Here is a 20630-nt window from a genome sequence, read left to right as displayed (position 1 = left end):
CCAGGTGTCAGGGGAAAGGCCTCCTTGTCCCTGTTTGAACAGCTGCTGCATTTCCATGTGAAAGGTTGTGCTGGTGTGGACCCGCAGTTGTGCCGTTTATATACGACCTCCCCCCACCCTGCTGTACATGACATCCACAGCACGGGGTGCACACAGCTCTGCACTGTCCTCCCAAGAGAGCATCAAGTAATGATTCTGGGCCTTGTTACAGGTGTGATATGCCAAGGAGAGGTAACACAGCCAGGGAATCCTTTCAGTCTTAAGTACTGGTTCTCCATTACAAGTACCACAAAAAGTCCCCTTTGCTAAAAGCTAATCAGAACTTCAAAGTTTCCCTGATGTATTTGCTCTATTAAAATAAGGGGCAGTTTAGAAACTTCATGAAAATTGAGTTCCTTGATAAAGTGATTTGAAGACAAATTATCCCTAACATGGGTCATATGATCTTGAGTAATGCTTTAACTTGTTCATTGCCATGTGACATGTCATTCAATCCCAAATTTAGGGACAACACTGGTTTGTCAAGTGTCTCTTAGCATAGGATCAACCCAGCATACAAGCTCAGTGGCCTCAATCATACACTTGAGCTTCTTTGGTCTAGTATATAGGCTTACTTACTGAGGCACACAGGTAGACTGACTCAAAAAAAGTGCTACACTGGCATGAGATCAGCTTGTAGAGAGTGGTGTCCTCCTCCTCGACCTGTCCAAGTCCAAAGTCTGACTCATCCTGTGACAGCATTTTCTTTGTCACAAGGTAAAGCCAAAACAATCATGTGAAGCTTCTGCGTGAGAGGGGCTGTTCAGGTCACCCATCCAGCTGTTTACATTTATTTGAGCAGGGTGAAGAAGGGATTTTAAGCCTGTTGGAACTTCCTTTTGTTCCACAGAAGGATATTGCCCAGAGACCCATTAAGTTTCTTGCCAGATCCAGCTGTGCTTAAGAGCCTGTCACTTACAAAGGAACACAAGTGTCTGAGTGTGGTCCAGGTTGCTGGCCAAACTTGTTTTAACACTCAGCTCCTTCAGGACAGCCTTCCCAGTGCCAAAGAGTGGAGCTGTGGATCTGTGTTCTAGAGAGGTCCTCTGCTTCTCTCCTTCCTAGTGACTGTGTTTAAGTTTGGGCTTGGGTTTACAGAGCCAAGTGGCTCCAGCAAAGCTGTGATCTCACCAGTGCTGAAGGCAAAGCTGCAGCCTGAGCTGGTCACCTGGAAGCACTTTTTACCTTTGAGTAACAGCTCAAAGCCTGTTCATAAACATCTTCCAGTGCTGACACAACATATTCTCCTCAGGCAAGTGCATTGGAAGAGACTTGGCCCTCATTTGTTTCTCATTAATTCCCCTCACTGCAAGGGGAACTAAAAGCAATAGATATGATTTGACTTTTAAGATCCAACTTAGCTGAGTGATGCTTATTCTTTGAAGCTGAGCATTTATAAAAACACAATACATGGCAACCTACCTTCCTCTCTCCCCTGCCACCAGTATTTCCACTGGGCCAAATTTGAGTGACATGCCCAGAAACAGACTTCACAAAGATCACAGGCATGTGGTGGCTGCAGCTCTGCAGTTTGCACTGGTTTGCATTTTATGGCATCCTCAATGTGTGAAGAATTGAAGATTCTTTTGATGAAGGTATTTTGCAGAAATGCTTTTCTGTATTATTTTGCTGAAAACATCAGTAGTGCTTTACTAAATAATATTGACATGTAAAATTCAATTTTAATTGCCTTCTGAGAAGTTAAGTACCTTTTAAAATCGAGTTGGCTTTAAGTTACAGTACTAGCAATCTACTGAGAACCTTAGCCCTCTACATGTCATTTATGGATTACAGAGTAACATTACTGTGCTGTTTGTACTAATCTTCAACTCATGTTTTCAAGGCTGTCTTGACAACAATGGTTAACACGAAGTTTAAAAAAGGAACCTAAAAAGGGAAGAGAAGCACATTTTTGGCAGACAGTTTTATACAAAATGCAGTTCTGCAGAAACCTTTCATACCCTGTGTCATGCCCATGAGCAGGGCAAACAAAGATATATGAAGGAAGTTCCCCAAATACTGGAGAAAGGAAAAGACAGTAAGCCAGGTAATTTTATAGAGGCTTACCTAAGTTTAGATGTAACTGTAAAGGTGTGGGCAACAACATCGCACTGACTTTGTGTTCCTGAAAATGGGGTGCTCTGAACACCTCTGTCATAGCACCAGCACTACTGCTAACTGTAGTCTCCATGCCATATGTCACTTTTTACTCTTCTGAAGTGTTGTGTTGAAAAATTGTGCTTGTTTGAATCCTCAAGCATATGCAAGGCATCAGGATATTTTTTATTTTCTGAATAAGAAAATCTTAACAGAACTGGTGCTCTTGCTGGCCTCATCTCACCACATAACAACAACCATTTCTAAATGGTATGCTTTATTCAGTAGTTTTGCTTTTCAGTTACCTACCTCTTGTACTTGTGTATTTGCAAGTTCTCCTTGCTCATCTCTAATCATTTCATATGTCAGATTTAGGTATTTCCATTGAAAGCTCTTCACACTGGTGGCTTTTTTGTTTAGATGACTCAGTGGAGAAGAATTTAGCAACTCCCTTCGCACTGTGTTCAGGTGCAACTTGTGCAGAGAACCTGTTGTGGTTTTGCCCAGTCCCAGACAAAGCTACAAGAACTACTAGATCTGCTGTAACTGGCTTTCAGACTACTTGAGGATTTAAAATTTATTTAATGAAGCTGCTTGGTTCTGTTTGAGGTGATTTGGTCCTTTGTTTTCCTTCCTGTTTTGCTATCAATCACATTTATGTACTAGGCATGTGATAGCTCTTCACTGTAGATAGCTGATGTAAGTTGTTTTCATCTGACTGCATTGCTTCATACAGAATTTCTAGTGAGCCATTTTACAGCTCCAGTCCAGCACCTTAGACGTGCTTTGAAAAATACCCGGTGGTACTGGTAATGCTGTGCTGCCTGCCACTCCCTGTCCCCTCCCCTCAGCTGGGTATTGGGTGGCGATGATCAGCAACAGAGCGCTGGAGATATCCCTGGTTACTGTGACTCAGCAGTGCTCCTCTCTTCCATCTGTATTTCACTTCACTCCTTTGCAGAAGTGGACAGAGGCATTCTTCTGCCTAGATGCATCTTTTAATCTGAAACAGCAAGTTTCTTTCCTTCTTTAAATTTATATTTATTGAATGTAAACAGTTTCTTAACGAGGAACTGAAAGTAAGCAGCTGAGGCAGAGCTGGAGTGGCTGCCTCTGAGTCACATGCTGTTCTGTTGGAGGAGGCTATTAAATTTCATCTGTTCTTAAAATCCTGCTAGAGTGAAGTTGTTCCCCGTAGTGCTTTTCATTCCTAGTAAGTTGTTGGGACTGTTGGCTGCATTCCCTTTTCAGAGATAAGGACTCATCATCCACCATTGCCCTGATGAGAAGCAGCAGCTTTTTGAGGAGCTTCACAAAGATCAATAAGCAGAATGCAGTGTGTTTAGGATACAAGTATTTAAGCTAAGTATCATCAGGAAGGTGGTGACAGATGACAAGCAGTTCTCATCTTTCAAAGTCAGTGAGAGAAATGCTGCTGTTCTCCCAGAGGACCATACTTGAGCCTGAGCAGTCCAGCTGAACTCTTGGGATCAGTGACAAAGTCTTCATCACTTGAAGGAGTTTGAATTAGAGTGAGACTGTGTCTGTACCCCAGACAGGGATGTACTTTTTCCAGTTTTAGATTCTCAAGGGAAAAAGAAAATGGTCTCAAAAGTGAACCTATGAAAGGTTTCAGGAGAAGCAGAACTTGAGTCTGCTTAGCTCTGGTTTAGGCAGTAAGGGCATTTTTCCTCCACCTATTAACCACCAAAACTGTTCTTGACATTCAAAGCAGCAGGGGACATGGTTGTGAGACCTTATTCCTATCCATCCAAAAATACCCAAACACACCCTTACCATTTTCCAAACATCTGCCCAGAAAGATCTGAAAAGTTACGTTCAATATGTCCTATTGCTTTAACAGAAATAATTCCTTCCCTGGCATAATTCTTCTGTATATTTGTGCACGTAAACATCACTGGGTATTTATCCCAATTACACCTTTTTTTTTTTTTTTTTTTTTCCAATATTTGCAGTAGGTCGCCTTATGGTCTCTTAGGTATCATAGAACAGCAGAAGAAAATATCCTGGGTTCTTTCAGATTATAGAAATACCTAAAGCAGATTTGTCATGTACTATTTTCAGACAAGTGCCTTACAAGATTTCTTATATGGGAAAATGGGACAATATTACCAAAAATAATATGGCACTTCAATCCAGCTTTAGGTATTATCATAAATGAATTTATTGTAGAATAGTGTTGAATGCTATTTATTGCTCTCACAAAGAAAATAAATAATAAAGCAGCTCCATTCCTTTGGAAATTGGAGCTCATGAAGGGGAGGTATTGAGTTTAGCCAATTGAACGTTAAGTGTGAAGACTCAGGTTAAGCACCTTGAACAGGTCCTTCAGGGACCTATTAAACCCTGTAACCTAACCACAACAGGTGACATTCCTGGTTCAAGAAGTTCATGAGCTGATGATTTCTGGAAAGTATCCTGAGAACAGCCAGCAGATGTACTTGTTCTTTAACCTGTTTTCTGAGCATCTGCTATTTGCCCCTGCCAGAGAAGGGAATTTCAAGTAGGTGGACTTTTGTCTACTTGATGTGGCCATACTTATTTCACTAGGGCTGCAGTGCTGATAGAAGTATAAAGCTAGCATTTTGAAAAGATTTCAGAAAAACTGGGAGCATAACAATGGGAGCAAAGGCTGTACGAATTAACAAAGGCAGAAGCTGCTCAAATAAATTGATATGAAGATATACACTTCGGGCTATAACAAGTACAGTTAGTTACAGGCAGTTTAGCCCTTGATTATTCAGCTGTATAAATGTATGAGTTTGCATAATATCCTGCAAAAACTTTTTATTTTTTGCATGGGCCTGGGGATGGTTGTTTTTTCTATGAGAAGGTACAAGTAATTTTCAGATAGCTTTGAAAGTGAGCTGAGCCTGATCAGGAGTTTTAAGCTTGCTAAGCTTTAAGCTTACCTTGCTGCTATGAACAGCAAGTTTTGCTTTCTGTCTATTTCAAAAATTAGGTTTGTGGTGGGGAAATGGGAAACCAGTTATAAAGTGGTTTTGCATAACAAAGTTGATAGTGACAGTGTGCCTTACATACACTGAACCGTTCATAACTATGCTGTCTGCTTTCCCTGGCTGTATTTATATGGCATGCCCAAAGCTGCTAAAACTGCTTAATGGGAAAAAGAACAGCTAATAAAGCACTTAGGGACTTAATTGCAAAATTAATTTGGCAAACAGAAAAAGAACTGCCTGACTCTCAGAGATATTTTTCTTTTTATTTTCTTCTCTGCTGCTGATTCTCATTGACTGTGTTGTGACGATTTTCCTCTTTGCCACTCCAAACTCCCTGGTACCCTGTGTCGTCCTTTGGTGCATCCTCTGCCTAGCTTCCTACATCCCCTCTCCTCTGACCTCTTTGATTGAGGCCTTGTGCTAGCCTTGGGAGCTCTTGCCTTTCTGGCATGCCCGAGGCCAGGGAATACCTACTGTTACATCCATGCCTTATTCCCCAGCACTGACACCTCAAAGAAGCAGCAGGGCCTCCTTCCATAATTGTTTCCAGCTCCTTGCAGATGTCAGGTGAGTGAAGCTTGGAAGCATGAGGAAGAGATGGAGACCAAAAAGCCATGCTGTCACCATCAGATCAAGCTGCTCTCCATGAAACCAGACAGTGTCCTTAGGTCCCCCATGGTCTTACACTGTTTTTACTCTCTGCCCTGTCCTGCTCCACCCACACCCATTTCAACACCGGCAATCCAGTCTCTGAGTTGAAGTGATTATGCATTCTCACACCTTTTCTTTTTAACTTGGATAAGCTCTGTTTATTCTATAGTGACAAGAAAACTTTTTGTAAGTATAACATTTTGAGCCTGAACTTGCATACGTTCTCCAGGGCAACATGAGAAAATTCCTCTTTCAAAACTAAACATTTCTGTTATTTTTGAAACAAAATCGCATTAATGAAGACATCACTAAATATCGTCAGTGATTCAAATAGATTAATAAAATAGATTTACAATCTAACATATTGTTATTGTTATAGATTTACAATATAACATATTTACCTGGGAAAAGCTGGACATGTGAAACAGTGAGTACTTGAAATACACTCTTTTCCCCCTCTTCTTTTGTTCTAAACTTTCTAAAGACTGGACTGACATCACAATACTGTTGTTTTATAAAAACACTGAAAACGTTTTGAGAGATAAATGAATATACACTCATTTAGAAATATCACAGCTTGAAGTTTGTAATTTCTATTTCAAATTTCCTGACTGTAGCTTTTGTTTAGTTTTTACAAGACTGAACTGGTAGAGACCCCCCACTTTGTTGCTTGTCATTGTGTTTCTTGAGAGGCTGGCACTCCTCTGAGGCTCCAGAAGAGCTCTGTCAGTGCAGGAAGTACCAGCCTTGCTCATGTCTACAACCAACCCACCTGTAAGCTTGGGTTCATGAGATAGTGTCAGGTAAGTTGTGTTTCTTTGGCCTGGCTTTATGGCATGTTCAGGAAGAGGTCAACAACAAATATAACTATTTAAAAATCTTAACTTATTTACATGCGAATCAAGGAGAGATTGATTTATGACATGTCCACGCTCAGCTATTTATTTTTAAGTTCTGAATAGGAATAACCCTTCTGACAGTCATTCAGGCCTTAGTTTAATAAAATAGGAAATAAAATTTTATCATGCCTCATCCCAATCCAAACCACTAATGCTACTTTACACTGATTAGGTTTATTGCAGATAAGATAGTGTCTGACCAAACACCCCCAATGCTTTGCCTGCATGACAGCCACAGGCCATGTTTCTTTGCCCTGCAAGTTAAATACTACTTTTTTTTTATTATGTGACTGCAAGGCTTGTGGTTAAAGGTACTGAAACTTTTCATTAAACTGTACCTTCACTGGCTGTTACAGTGAGATCCTCTCTGGAAATTGTTCCTTGTTGCTGTGAGCAAATTCAGCTCATGTTTGCAGGAGATCTGACATGATTGCTGTTACGGTGCCATTTGCACTTTTCATTTCTTTTGGTCATATGCAAAGCACAGGCCATGCTGTATGCTGTTTGTCGACTGCTTGTCACAGCCTGGATGAAGAGAGGTAAAAAGTGGTTAAGGTGGGGCTGGGTTGTCTCAGGGTTCCCATTTTTCTTCTCCCCATGCCGTTCCCTGGGTGTGTGGTATAGACTAGATACCTCATTTTGGCATGATTAGGGGGGAGGCAAGATTGCTTTCATCCTCATTCTTGCATCTTCTGAAGAAAATTTAGGACCAGTATTTTATCTAATTTGCACTGTACCTGATTTTTCTTTCTTAGTAGTATTGGTACTATTTACCTGTCTTTGAAAAGCTGCTGAAATTAATGTAGCCTCAAGCATTCTTTAATTGAGGGTAGCAAAGTACATATATTCAATAAGTAAGCATCCTGAAATTACTGGTTAAAGACTGATTTAAGTCTCCATCGTAGTGCACTTCTTCAGTCTAAGTCAAATACAATTTCACAGATTGTTCATGCTGAACTAAACATAAAATATTTTATACTTTTTGTGTGAAATCACCTCAGACTCTTACACACCTTTGATACTAATTACCTATTTAATGAGCACAACTGAGGAAATGGGTGTACTTACAGGGTTCAGGGAACATTGTATGAGAAAGGAAATTATGCCAATCCTAGAATTTCAAGAGTGGATTTTCTTTCTAAGCTAGTAGAAAATTCAGCCCAATTTCACAATTGGATGGTGTGAAATCCCATAGTAAATGGTGGAAATTTATAATAAAATGTAAATAATCATGCCTACTACCATATAGGAAATTGAAGTTCTGAATTTTCTTTTTTTCATTGCGTCCATTTCACTGGCCAGATTTCTTGCAAGAAACAGGTTTTAAGAGAATGCAGGAAGGTCAAAATGCTGAGGATAGCTCCAGCAAATTTATGGGGAAGCATGTGAGATAGGGGTTCCTCTGCCGCCTCCCTTCCCACACCAATCTTCCAATGAATGATAAAAGGCTGTTGAATAGTAACACTATTTTTGAGAAGCATATGGGACCAAAAAAAAAATTATTAAAATACAGTTAAAAATCTCTCCAATGAGCTGAATTTACAATGGAAAAAAAATATATATGATCAAGGTGGAATTTCTAGATCTGTAAGTCCTATTAAAAAATTAAAAAAAATAAAAGGAGAGACTCTGATATTTATGGATATTAGCAATAATGCCTGTGCAACAACTGTGTCATCACTGTACATAATGGAAGGAACACAATGGATGCAGATTAGGACACAAGTACAGCTATTGTAATACAGTAATGTGTTCTGTAGTGATAAAGAAATTGAGAAAAACAAAGTGAGTGTCTGTTGCTTGGTGATATATTGTTCATTCCCCTTCAATAATGGACATAGTGTAGAAATATCTCAGCAGAATGATGAGGCTGAAGGTAGAAGACAATTGCAATTACTTCAGCAAGGTGAAATGTAGCAGATGCTTTAAAAACCCTGGGGAACACATCTGATGGAGGCAGCTGCAGTATTGTCATACTAATGTCTATCAGTAAGACAATTCTCTGTATGATAAGAAGTCATGAGAAAATAAGCTGTCAACCTCAGTGTTGTGACCCTGCCAGCATTATCAGAGCAAGCCTGTCTCAACAGATGAGTCCCATCATCTAGACAACAAAACTGAATTCAAGGTAATAATTATTCCCTAAAGTATTTTTTTTCCTTAACTCCTTCAGCTAGCTGAAGCTGACAGTCTTTATTTTCTGATTGTACTTGTAATTTCTCATTTTCTGGAATACTGTCTATAGAATTTTTTCCCTGCTGGTGAAAATATGTACAATGTTAAAAGTGATGAAATTTGCTCCAATTTGCATGACAGCAATAACAAATCATAGCTTTCAGCCATGACTGCACTGTACATTTCTGCACAATAAATCTTCCTCTCTAGCACATATTTTTCATGCTGATGAGCCTTCCTGAATGCTATGCAATATCACACAATCTGTAAAATGGCTATTAGGGAGCCCTAGTTATCATTCCAGTAATTTCCTGTGTGGGACTGGGATGGGAATATCTGGCAATATTTGATTTTGCAACTATCATGATATCCTATCTTGCCTATCCTCTTGAGGCTGTTGTTATTGTCTGGAGTAATCTGCAGGCAGTCTGGTATTACTTGCAAGTAGACAGCTCTGGGAATTTTTTTGTCTTTCATGCTTTGAAGCTTTGCTTGAGAAAGCTCTGCTTTCATCCATTTTCCCCCCTTAAAGCTGTTGTCAGCTATCATTTGTAGTCCTTTGGTTTGATGGTAAAGTGCTAAGGAATGCTGCAGCTTAATCTTCCCTTGGCTGGAATGCAGTCCTAACAAGCTGGAAATTATATATTCCCATTAAAATCTCATTGTATCCTCTTCTGCCTGGCTTTGCTGATGCTTAGCACTAACAAGGCAGTGGTACTGTGCAGGATTCCTCACAGAAATCTGTGTATCTTTCTGCCCTGACCTTGAGCACATTGCTAGTGGAAGATGCTATGAAGTGATGCCCAGCTGCTGAGCACCTTAAACAGGATAAGGTGGATTGTACCAAAGTATCTGTGTGCAGGAAGAAGTTTCTTCACCTTTTGATCCACATATCTTTTGTGCCCTCTGGGCATCTTCTGGATCCAGCTGCAGCCTCTGCACTGGAGGTTAATGATACAAAGGTGAGGAAACTACAAATCAGGCCTTGCAGGACCCAAAAAACAAGGCACAAGGCCAGCATCAGGGGCACCATGATAATCATGCTATTATCTGCACCTAGTCATTTTTTGCCATCACTGCCTTACATCTCCCTGTGATTTACAGGAGCCTGTCCCCTTCTGTTATATGTGTACAGAGAACGTAGTCACAGGTGTCTGAGTGCAGCAATACATACTGCTCATTAATGCCACTAACTGCTTCCCAAAAAATCCCTGCCTACTTTCAGTAGGAAAAAAGTCTAGCTACAAATCAGGGCTGGTATTGCCAAATGAACTGAGATCTGCTGTCAGCTTTGCCAAACTTTTGCTGTTAAATAGTGAGAAAACCAGGTAGGTTAGTAGATTATATTTTAATTTTAAATTATATTGATAGCTAATATTTTCCATTGTGGTTGTCTGAAGTCAGATGCATCTGAAAATGACTGGTGTGTGTAGATCCCTTTGGCTTGATTGTTGGTGTCCATCAATCCTGTGAATCTAGGTGGTCTTATGCTTTTCAGTGTAGAAATCAGAAGTTTCTTCAGATCACATGCTTTCTGTTTTGGGATTTTCCCATGACTAATACAAATGGGGTAATGCTCTTCTGTTACAAAGGATGTAGTGCAAGTTCAATATCACCAAATAGGTTAATAACATAAAATTGACACCAAAAGTGCTGGAGAATTATGCAACGGGAGAATTCCTTTAATGACAAGACTCTATTAATGGGAGACTTTTAGCTGTCAAGTCATAAAAAGCAAATTATAGTCTTGTTTCCTCTATAATTGATAGAGAATAAATTTCCTTGCTTTATGATCTCTGGTTTATGAGTAATTGTTTTATTTCTGCATACCAAGTCAGTTATTATGGGATTATCGTCTTCTCTGGTGTGGATTGCAGCCGCAGTCTAAAAGTTTCCTTTTAAAGGAAACTATAATGTCCTAATCTATTTTTTTGGCATTATATCATTTATAGACAAAATGAACAGGATCAAACTACAGTTGAAGAATCATGGCATTTTTAGCTAAGGAAATGTTCCTGATGAAAACACAGATTTTATTAGTGATACTACAATTAAATAAGCCATTATCAACTTCCTACAGATCTCCTAAGAGCAGCTCTCTTTCATTCTGGACCCCAAATTACGGAAGCAATCTTCATAAAGGCCACTTCCCCAGCTATAGCGCCTGCTGTGATATGATTCATGCCTTTTGTCTTTTACTTGGAATTTGGGGATGTTTATGAAGGACTGTTATAAATACTGCATCTAATTCCTCTTTTCACAAGATGCTTTATTCACAAGAAAAAAAAAAAAGAAAATCTCATCACATATGTACGTCATATCATTTCCATTCCCATTGCCATCTGGCACTATTCTTGTTGCCTCCTTCATATACATATTGAAAGGATGTGAGGCCAGTGCCAGGCAGGGTCTCTGAAGCACATGTTTCAGTACTACAGCTGGGAATTTAATGGGGCACAGGCACTTTTGAGACAATGAGTTTGTGTATATGGGCATTTGAAGGCTGGAACTGGAGACTTACATGTTTGGGAGCAGAAGTAATGCATAAGAATCCCACTTTCCATGCTGTGTAGCACTAGTGATCTAACACAAAAGTTATGAAAGTGAACAGATTAAATATCTCAGCTCTTCTTATACTGTTGAGGCTTTCATTTTCCATAGGGAAGCAGTGGTATCATAGGTACCTGGAAAGTACCTGGCTGTTGATTTACCCGTAAGTGTTGTCTAAAAATACATTTCAGTTCTTTTTGGCAGGGCAACTTTTTGAGACAGGAACTGCTGTGTATTAGTACTAATTGCAGCAGGATCCTTTTTCAAAGAAAAGAGATTTTCAAGGCTAAAAAATGATCTGCAGGATGATCAGTGCAGACCCACTGCACTCATCTTTCCTGCTTAAGGTGAAGGCTGATGATGATGGTTGCATTCATATTCAAGCAGTCTATTTATGTGAACCATTATGCTAATAAGCAACAAAATTATTGGTTATGAAATTCAGATGGGCTTCCAAATACAAAGCAACTGAGTTCATGTGACAGGGGAAAGGGAGGAATTTAGGAGTCAGAGATTTTTTGGCTGTGCAAAATACTTATCTGAAAAGCTAGAGAAGTAATTTGGCCATAGATTCAGAGAGCTGATCCTTTTATAAAGTATACCAAGTTATAGGTTATACTGCTATCATCATTCCTCTCTGTCCATCCTAGAATCAATGCCACCCTGACTTCTAGCAGCTGTGATGGGACTGGACATGCAAAAATAGTTGTCAGCAGACACATCCAGTCCCTCATGGTCTGCATTTGCTGCCTGAGCTTCTGCCTCCCTTGCTGGGCCTGGGACTGTGTAGCATTGACTTGGAAAGGCAGTTCAGCCGGACCAGACAGCTCTAGCCCAATGGCTCTGAGGAGTTCACATGAGGGACCAGAACCTGGAAGGACGTGTTTAGGAGACCCAGTAACTGGCTCAGCATCAAGCAGAACCCAGCTCAGAATCCCTGTGACGTGCTCACTGTCTGGAAGCGCAGTGTTTGCCTGCTCTGAGGACTGAAGCTTATTTAAGCAAGAAAGTTGAAACAGCGTCTCCAGAGCCTGCAGGCAAATGAGCCTCAGCAAACAGTGATATGAATGGAGCAGAGAAATGAAACAGTTTGTGGTGTTCTGGATTTTGTTTTGTGGTTATTTTATCCTCCAGCTGAATAAAGGAAAAGGTGGATTATTACACATCTTATTTCATGGTCTGTCATTAAATCATTAAAGTGATTTGAATTTGGGAAGAGTGGTTTTTAATCAGATGGGTACAAATTAACAAAACTGCAATAAACAACACAAAAACTCAAGAGTAATTAATATTTAATGAGTCAAAGGCTCAGTTCTCATCTCAGCAGCTTTATTCTCTGCCCTGAAATCTCAAAGAAGAACACAAAGCCCGGTGGCGGTTCTGGCGTCCCTCTATCTGATGTCCTATCTTGTAGTATCTATCCTGGATATACAGGACAGATACTACAAGAGAAGCAAAGGCTTCCAGGAAAACTAAATGTAGCAAATGTGCCACAGTGTGTTGCATGACCTTAGCATCCTTAAAGCAGCACTTGTGATTATGAACTATAAACTAAAAATAAATTGAATTATTTGAACTTCAGGAAGTACTTCTGAAGAGTGAAGAGCTCACCACATTCAGCTTCTTTGGGTGTGGGCTCCCCAGATGAACAATACCAGATTTTGAATGCTGCTCTGACAGTGGCTGTGTGGCATCTCAGGACAGGGGCTGCTGCCATGGGGAGTGAAACCTTGCCTGACAACACCTGGCATTTGCCACTGATCATGAAGGGAGTGCTAAGGACTGATTTACAGTGGAGTCCTGTTTCTAGAGGGCTGGAATTAAGCTGATTGGTTGTGCAACTATAAGACAAATTTTCTGTTCATCAGCACTGATGTGAACAGGAACAGTAAGATCTGTCTAATCCATTCCATTTTCATCCCTGAACCTTTGTGGCAGTAACAGTTCCCCATGAACTGGAAAACATAATTCTTATGCAAAACCAACTCCTGACCTCTGTTTATGCTGAAGGAGTTATGCAGCTTGATGCCCTCATTCCCCTTTCCAAAATGACTTTGAAGTACTAAGGCATATAGTTTCAAATAGAATAGGAAAGCTGAAAGCTCCCACTGGTAAAATAAAGAGAGCTGAACACAGGCTCCTCCTCTGAATTGCTTTTAAGAGCTGTGCTTTCCCTGGTTTCTGAAGGGAAAAGAGAGTGACTTTAAATGCAGCTGATGCAACACTGCCTCCCACTGCTCCATCCCGTTCCTCTGATGCCTCAGCCACGCTTCTGTCAGCACAAGCCCGCTGCTGCTCCAGTGGGAAGGCAGAGGGGCATGATAGATAAATGCTGGGACCTTTCTCATTTTGTTTACCATGCTAGTGATTCTACATGCCCACATGGATATATTTAGGTCCTTGTGCTGGGCATAATTCGAAACACTGCTGGCAGTCTTCAGAGGCAGGAACTGAAACTGCCATCTCCCTTTGTGGAGAGGGAGTTACAATGAAGATATTCCAATTAAAAATCTCCAGATGACAGTAAAAGCCAGTATTTCTTCTTCTTTTTTTTTTTTTTTTTTCTTCTGTTTAATCAAAGGACTGTTCTGTGTCCTAGGAGAACACATGCACAGAGCAGCCTCTACACTGTTGCCAACAATTTTCACAAATAAATAAAAATCTACTAGGTCACATATTGCATATTTGTTTTTCACCTCAAATAGCCTTAAATTCACCTTAAATATAAGTAAGTATTTAATATACTTCCATGCAAAAGAATATATACATAAATTTAAAAATGTATCTTTGTCACCATGCCACCAAAGCCTGAGGCTGAGAGCAAAGCAGAGACTGAGAAGAAGCACTTTCCTGTACCAGCTGATTGCTGGAAAGGCTGTCTTGTCCTGTAGCAGCTCACTAGGGGATACTTGTTTTTCTGAATTGGCCCTATGGCAGGCTGCCTAATTCTGTACTGCGGCAAGTACAGTTGTGTAGCCACACTCACTTCTACTTCCCAGGACAGCCTTTTCCTCCCCCACAGATCTTTCCAGAAATGAAAAAAGCACTGAAGGTACTTTTGACTCCATTATTGGCCAGAGCTCATCTAGACAGGGATTCTGTTCTCCATTGTGGGTTTCAAGTAATGAGTTGGGTGACACCTCACTCTGACATTTCACAACTTTCTCCTGACCTACCTAGTCTGCAACAATCAAATCCCAGAATGTCCTGCCAGGTGTCTTGAATTCTCATAATTATTGATGTCTAAGGAGATTCTTGCTTTAAGATTGCTGATTCAAGACTGTGAGTGTAAGACCACCTTTCAGACACTGTTACCCCATGGGTCAGTCTCCTGCACCATTGTGCTCTCCAGATATGCTGCATCAGGGGACACACTTTTGCTCTGCTCTTCCAAACCCACCCAGCCCGTGGGCAGCTGGTAGCAGAACAGCCCTTACAAAACCTGACAACCTGACCCTGGATTCCCCATTTGTTAATCACTCAAGCAGGCCTAACTTGTAAGATAAAGATTTTTTTTTTTTTAAGAAATAACCACCCAGAGTTACTTGAACTGTTTCCTACCCCTTCTATGACAAAAGTCAGTGTTTTCTAGTCAAGCAGCTGCATATCAGCTGACAGCTTTTTCTAGCTGAAAATTGTAGTGCTTTTGCACAGTTTGGGTTGGAGTCTGATAGTTCAGTCCTGGAAGACCATAACATTTGAGCACATGCCCCTTGAGAACCTTTAGTTTTCTTTTGATTTCATAGGTGGGTTTCCAGTGACATGTGAGGTGTAATCCCTTGTGTCTGGTCTTTCTTTGATGAGGCTGCCTGTTCTTTTGATCCAGTGGGATGTTATTCCTGGCAGTCAACAATGTAACACTCATTAATCAGTTTTGAAACTGTCCAGTGTCATCTCAGAAAGGGGGTTCAAAAGACAAACAGTTGGGAAAATTAAATTTGTGAGTTGTAGTGGGTTTTGTCAGCTTCCACATAACTCATCTATGGAATTTCTGCTTTTTTCTGCTTTCACTCCTCCTGCCATAAGGGACAGCAAAATGAAACGTGCAGCTGATGTGTATTTTCTACAGAACTCGGGAGTGCAGAGCACCACTAACTCAGAGCTTGCTTTTGGGGCTGAGGTGGCTGCATCCAGGATGCTGGAAAGGCTCGCTGGTATCTGGCAGTTGTAGGCTCGTGATTCACGCCGGGGCTGCGTGCAGGGGCCGGGAGCGAGCGGAGGAAATCCTTCCTGCGCTGTGCCGTACGTGCGGAGCGGCGCGCAGCCCGGCGCGCCGGCTGCGGGCACGGCCTGCGGCATCCCCGCCGAGCCGCGGGGCCGGGCAGCCCGCTCCTTATCGCGGAGAAGGACGGACACCTCCCGTGCCCGCAGCAGAGGCCTGCGCTTCCTCCAGGCGCTCAGGCTGGAGCCCGGAGTGTGTCCGTGCTCCGCAGCACGGCTCCGGCTCGGCCACAGCTGTGAGCGCCTCACGTCTCCGCTGCGCCTGTCGGCAACACGTCCAGCCACAGGGAGAGCTGATTCCTGGATGCCAAATAATCCTGCCTGGTTGTATCGATCTAGCAGAGCAGCCTGTGGAATATCTACCCACCTGCAGCAGCACGAATTCCTCCTACTCCATTGCAAAAAGTTGTCGGGGTTTTGCAGCAGCCTTGCTGTGTCCCGGGATGTAGGGGGGATTCAGCAAATCCTCGGGCTGCCGCGGCGTTTGTAAAAGTGCTTGCAGTAAGAAGGAGCAGATGTATAACAACCAAAGCTACAGATTTTACATTGGTGCTTTTCCCCCCATTCCAAAAATGGAAAAGCCTGTTCGAGAATCCCGAGTGGCCCACTGTGTTTCGTAAAGTGAAATTAAAAAAAATAAACCAGCAAGTGGTTGTTCGGAAAGAGCGTGTATAGAAAATGTAAATTGGATCATAAAGACCTGAAAGGGGAATGAACATCAGCTACCTCTGCTGTGCCAGATGCTGGAGGCCCTTCCAGACCCTGCCCATGGAACAGCATGCTGCTAAATGAGAAAGCCCATCATCTCTTAACAGCAAAAGGCAAACTCAATTCCATAGCAACCACATTATGTCTGCTATGCTGGAAAGGCAGAATTCATTATGGGAAAAGAAAGCTGTGCCTGGCTTGGAAACCTGAAACTGCCACTCTGAGTATGGGAGATTAGAACAGATGCCATTAGACTAAAGATACAGGATCCTGTGTTACAGAATTAGAAGGAGGTGATTTGTGATGGTTTTCTTCTCTAGGGTGGGGAGTAAACAAGAAGGAATTATTTTAATAATCCTTGGGTTTTCATTAGTTTCATTTGACTTCTGATTGTCATTTGTTTAAATTTTACTAGTATTTATTGTACATCTCTGCTGCATCGTGACATGACAGACAGACAGCTGAATAGTGTTGTACCTTAGTAATCTTCAATTATAGTTGTTATTTTAGTACAGTTCACAGTCATTCCCTACAATACAGAAGTGGAAAGTTAAACTGCCTCTCAAAAGAGCTGGATTGGGACTGGAAATGTTCAGAGCATGACGAGAAAAGTGGCCAAAGGAATGGGGCTTCTTCCCTACAAGAAATAAACAGTACAGTTCTTCTAGCTGGAAAAGAGATGACAGTGCAGAGATGAAGGCAGTCTCTAAGTGCTGGGGCAATAGGGAACAGGAGAGGGTGTTCACCACTCCTTCCAGTGCAAGCATGAGGGAAATCAGTGGGTAAGACATTTCAGGACAAAACCCAAGGTGATTCTTCAAAAGTCTATGGGCTCCATGAACTCCTTGCCACAGGAAGTGGAGGGTGATAAAGGTCTTCATACATTTAATTCCCACCAGAGAAATCAGTGAAGGGCTGGTAAACACAAACACAGCTCTTATGGTCCAGGCAGTTGCTGCCCTGCAGGTTGTGACTGGTTGGCAGGATGTTCTGGGCAGTATCTCTACAGGCATTTCCTTGCTTAAACATTTCTCTAGGTATCTACTTCTGGTCATTGTCAAAAGAACTAACTGATATTTGATCCAAGCTGATGTAGTTTTAATATTCTCAGAGATTTGGCATACAGGCAGTGACTATTTTTTAAAAAAGGTCAGAAATCCCCAGTGGATGCCTCTGTCCTGCCATATTTTCTGTCTGTCGTTTCTTTTGCAGCCCTGTTGAGCTTCCCCACTGTGCATGTATCTGTCTCACTTTCACCCTAATCTCACACAAACTCCACCCTCCATGAAGGAAAACCCAGATGCTGAGTGGGACTAAACCCCTCCAAAGTACTGCCCCTTGGATGCCAGGGTACCACATAGGTGTAGGGTATATTGTGCTAGATTTTGGACCCTTAGGGTCTGGTCCAGTATTTGTACTATTGCCATCAAGAGAAAGAATTCTTTCTTATAAATTTCTTTTCAAGGTCACACCAGAATTTCCATTTGTTCAGTTCTCCAGCTTAGAGTATGTCCCATATCCCTGAGCTGAACTTACATTTAAAATGTGTGTAGCCAGCTCACATATTTTCCTGTAGTCAGTTACTTCTTGGCTAGCACATAGAAATTCTACTGGGATATTGACAACTGTAGTTGGTTTACTTGTTATGTGTCTTTTTATTTGCTTGTCATCTGTATTTGGGGAAAAGAGGGTTTTGTACAAAACGTTTCATCCTTGGCTGTAGTAGGCTGGAACCTGATCCTGCTCACGTTGGCCCAGGGAGCTGTGGACTTGGGTTACGCATTTGTAAGAAGCCTGTGAAGCTTTTCCCTGTTTTTGTGACTGTGTTGCCCTCTGCTGACTGGTAACTGTTTGGAAGATCCCGAAAGTCCCTATAGAGCAGCTCAGGCGCTTGCAGGCATTCTGCATCTTATACCGGAAAGTATTTTTGACCTGGGATGTCAAACATGCTGTCCTATCTAAGGTTAGTTGTGCAGCCATAGTTGGGAATTCCCCAATAATTCAAAAAACTGAATATCCCCCTCCATCCATGTTTTAAGCTTAGCTGATATTTTATTAAAGTTTTGTTTTAATTAACAATTTAATTTGATTTTTTAAAGTAAAAATTAAATTGACAGAGCTTTGAAACACACAATCTCCTGTGAAATGTCTAATGTGTCTTATCAGCTGGTTTAAGAAAATAACAACATGACACACTGTATGGAGGGAAGATAGAATTAGACAGTAGCTGACACAAGAACTAGTTTTCAAGGACAGGAAAGGAGATGGCAATTATTTGAAAATAGATGCAAGTCTGTGCAGAGAGAAATACATCATGAAATGTAAAGCTAGAGATGACTACGTACTAGGGCATGAACCACTCCAGACTCATTTTCAGAATTGAAAGAAAACTCTATTACATAAAATGTGCTTTCCTACAATCCCTAAAGAAGCTGTTGCCCTGGACTCTGATCCTTTCCCAGGAGAAAACTGAGGAGCAGCATTTATTGAAATGTTAAAGGAGAGATTTGTGTCAGGTGGAGAAAGAGTAGCCTGCCCTTTGACATGGTGGGTTCCTATCTCAAACACAGCCTCTCACATAAAAATTGCTTTGAATAGCTCCATCAAGATTTCAGCAAACTCCTGTTGATAATGCATACCTCCTATTTGTTGTCAGCTTTGAGACTTAGGATTGAAAAAGCAGAGTCTGAGCTGGAGGCAGTATTTACTTTATTTACAAGAGCTGAATGCAGAGAGCAAAGGGAGATTGAGTGATGCTTGTAGAAAATGTAACAATACCCCAGGCACAGATGCCCTAGATCTGACTTGCAACTCCATCCTGGGTTATAGCTCTTTTTAAATCATCCAGGCTCAAGGCAGGCTGAGCTGAGTATGTAAGACCAGTTTAGGCAGAGAGCTAATGTCTCGGACACATTAAAAATACCCCAGACGCCTCAGAAACAATTATTAGGTCAGAGAGCATTATTCATGCTTTCAATTTAATAGGTCTGTGCAGGGAAGTATTGCATTTGCAGATTTAGGAAACTATTTTTACATTTTTATTTGGTTACAGATAGTTTCTTGCTAATAAGCACAATCTTTTGAAAACTAAAAGCAAGTGGAGCTGCACAGCCATTTAATACCAGAAGTGCCCCTTTTTATGAATGCTGTAAAATTCTACCCTAACAGTATTATCTTTTCATACATGGCTCTATATTTTTATGTGTAATTTTATATGTGACCTTGAAATATAGAAGCAGATCTAAATGTAGATCTGTACAGTTGCATGCAATCATACCCTGACAGGCAGCAGCCCATCAATGCAAGCCAAAATTCATACCTGCCCCTGCTTCAGAATCAGCACTGCAGCTTTTTAAAGCATGAGTTCTTTTTCTGTGAGCATTCAAGACATGTGGGTGAGCCTATGTTTGATAATAGGCCCAAGCCTGAAGAAAGTAAAACTTGGTTCAGTTCTACAAGCTCTTAGAAAAGGAAGGAGAGAAAGTTCCAGAGAATATTTTACCTGTGATGATAGAGGAAGAGGTGCACTTTCATAAACATGAACTGACTTCATTGTCAGTTTAATTAAGGAAACTAATTTAAATATGACTCAAAGATTCATACTCTCCACATGAATATTGACACTTGTGGTAGATTTACTTCTTATTTGAAATGTGGTTATCACTAATTGCCTGCATATATTGGGATGACTTCTGATTATGTCGATAATGTCAAAAGTGTTTTTGGGAAGAGGCTTTCTCAGCTGTCACTCATTAAGGACAAAGCAGATGTCACTGTAATTAGGAGCTATACATACTGCTCATTTTTAAGAGCACCTAGATGAGCATGCTTCTGATCAAGTTTGTTTATTTACTTCAAATCTGATTTCTAGCTGGAGACCACTTATGGGATAAGGACCAATGCCAGGTGTCCTCTCATCTCCTGGCCTGAGATTCTTTTTATTAGTGCTAATGCTCTCCTTACTGGAAATGAACAGTATTTCTCCTAGATAATTGTTAATCCTTAGGAAGAAATAGCTAAACAGTATATACACACTTTTTTTACTGGCTTATGCGCTGTGGTCTCTAACTGAATGAAGCAAGTAAATTTACATCAGATTAATACTGGATTTATTTTACCTCATCCTAAAATTTCCTGCTAGTTTTGTTTCACATTCTCTCATTCTTTTTTTTTTTTTTTTTCATACTATATTATCCCATGTTGTTCTTGTATCAGCACACTCTCCTGGTATGGTTCTCTTCCACCTTTTTTCTTCCCAGGAAAAGTGGCCATTAACTTCACCAGGTACCACCACCCTTTCCAGGTGTCT

Source organism: Lonchura striata, chromosome 2 (genome assembly GCF_046129695.1).
Source record: "Lonchura striata isolate bLonStr1 chromosome 2, bLonStr1.mat, whole genome shotgun sequence".
In the NCBI taxonomy this organism is placed as follows: domain Eukaryota; kingdom Metazoa; phylum Chordata; class Aves; order Passeriformes; family Estrildidae; genus Lonchura; species Lonchura striata.
Note: the sequence above shows the minus strand (reverse complement) of the source record.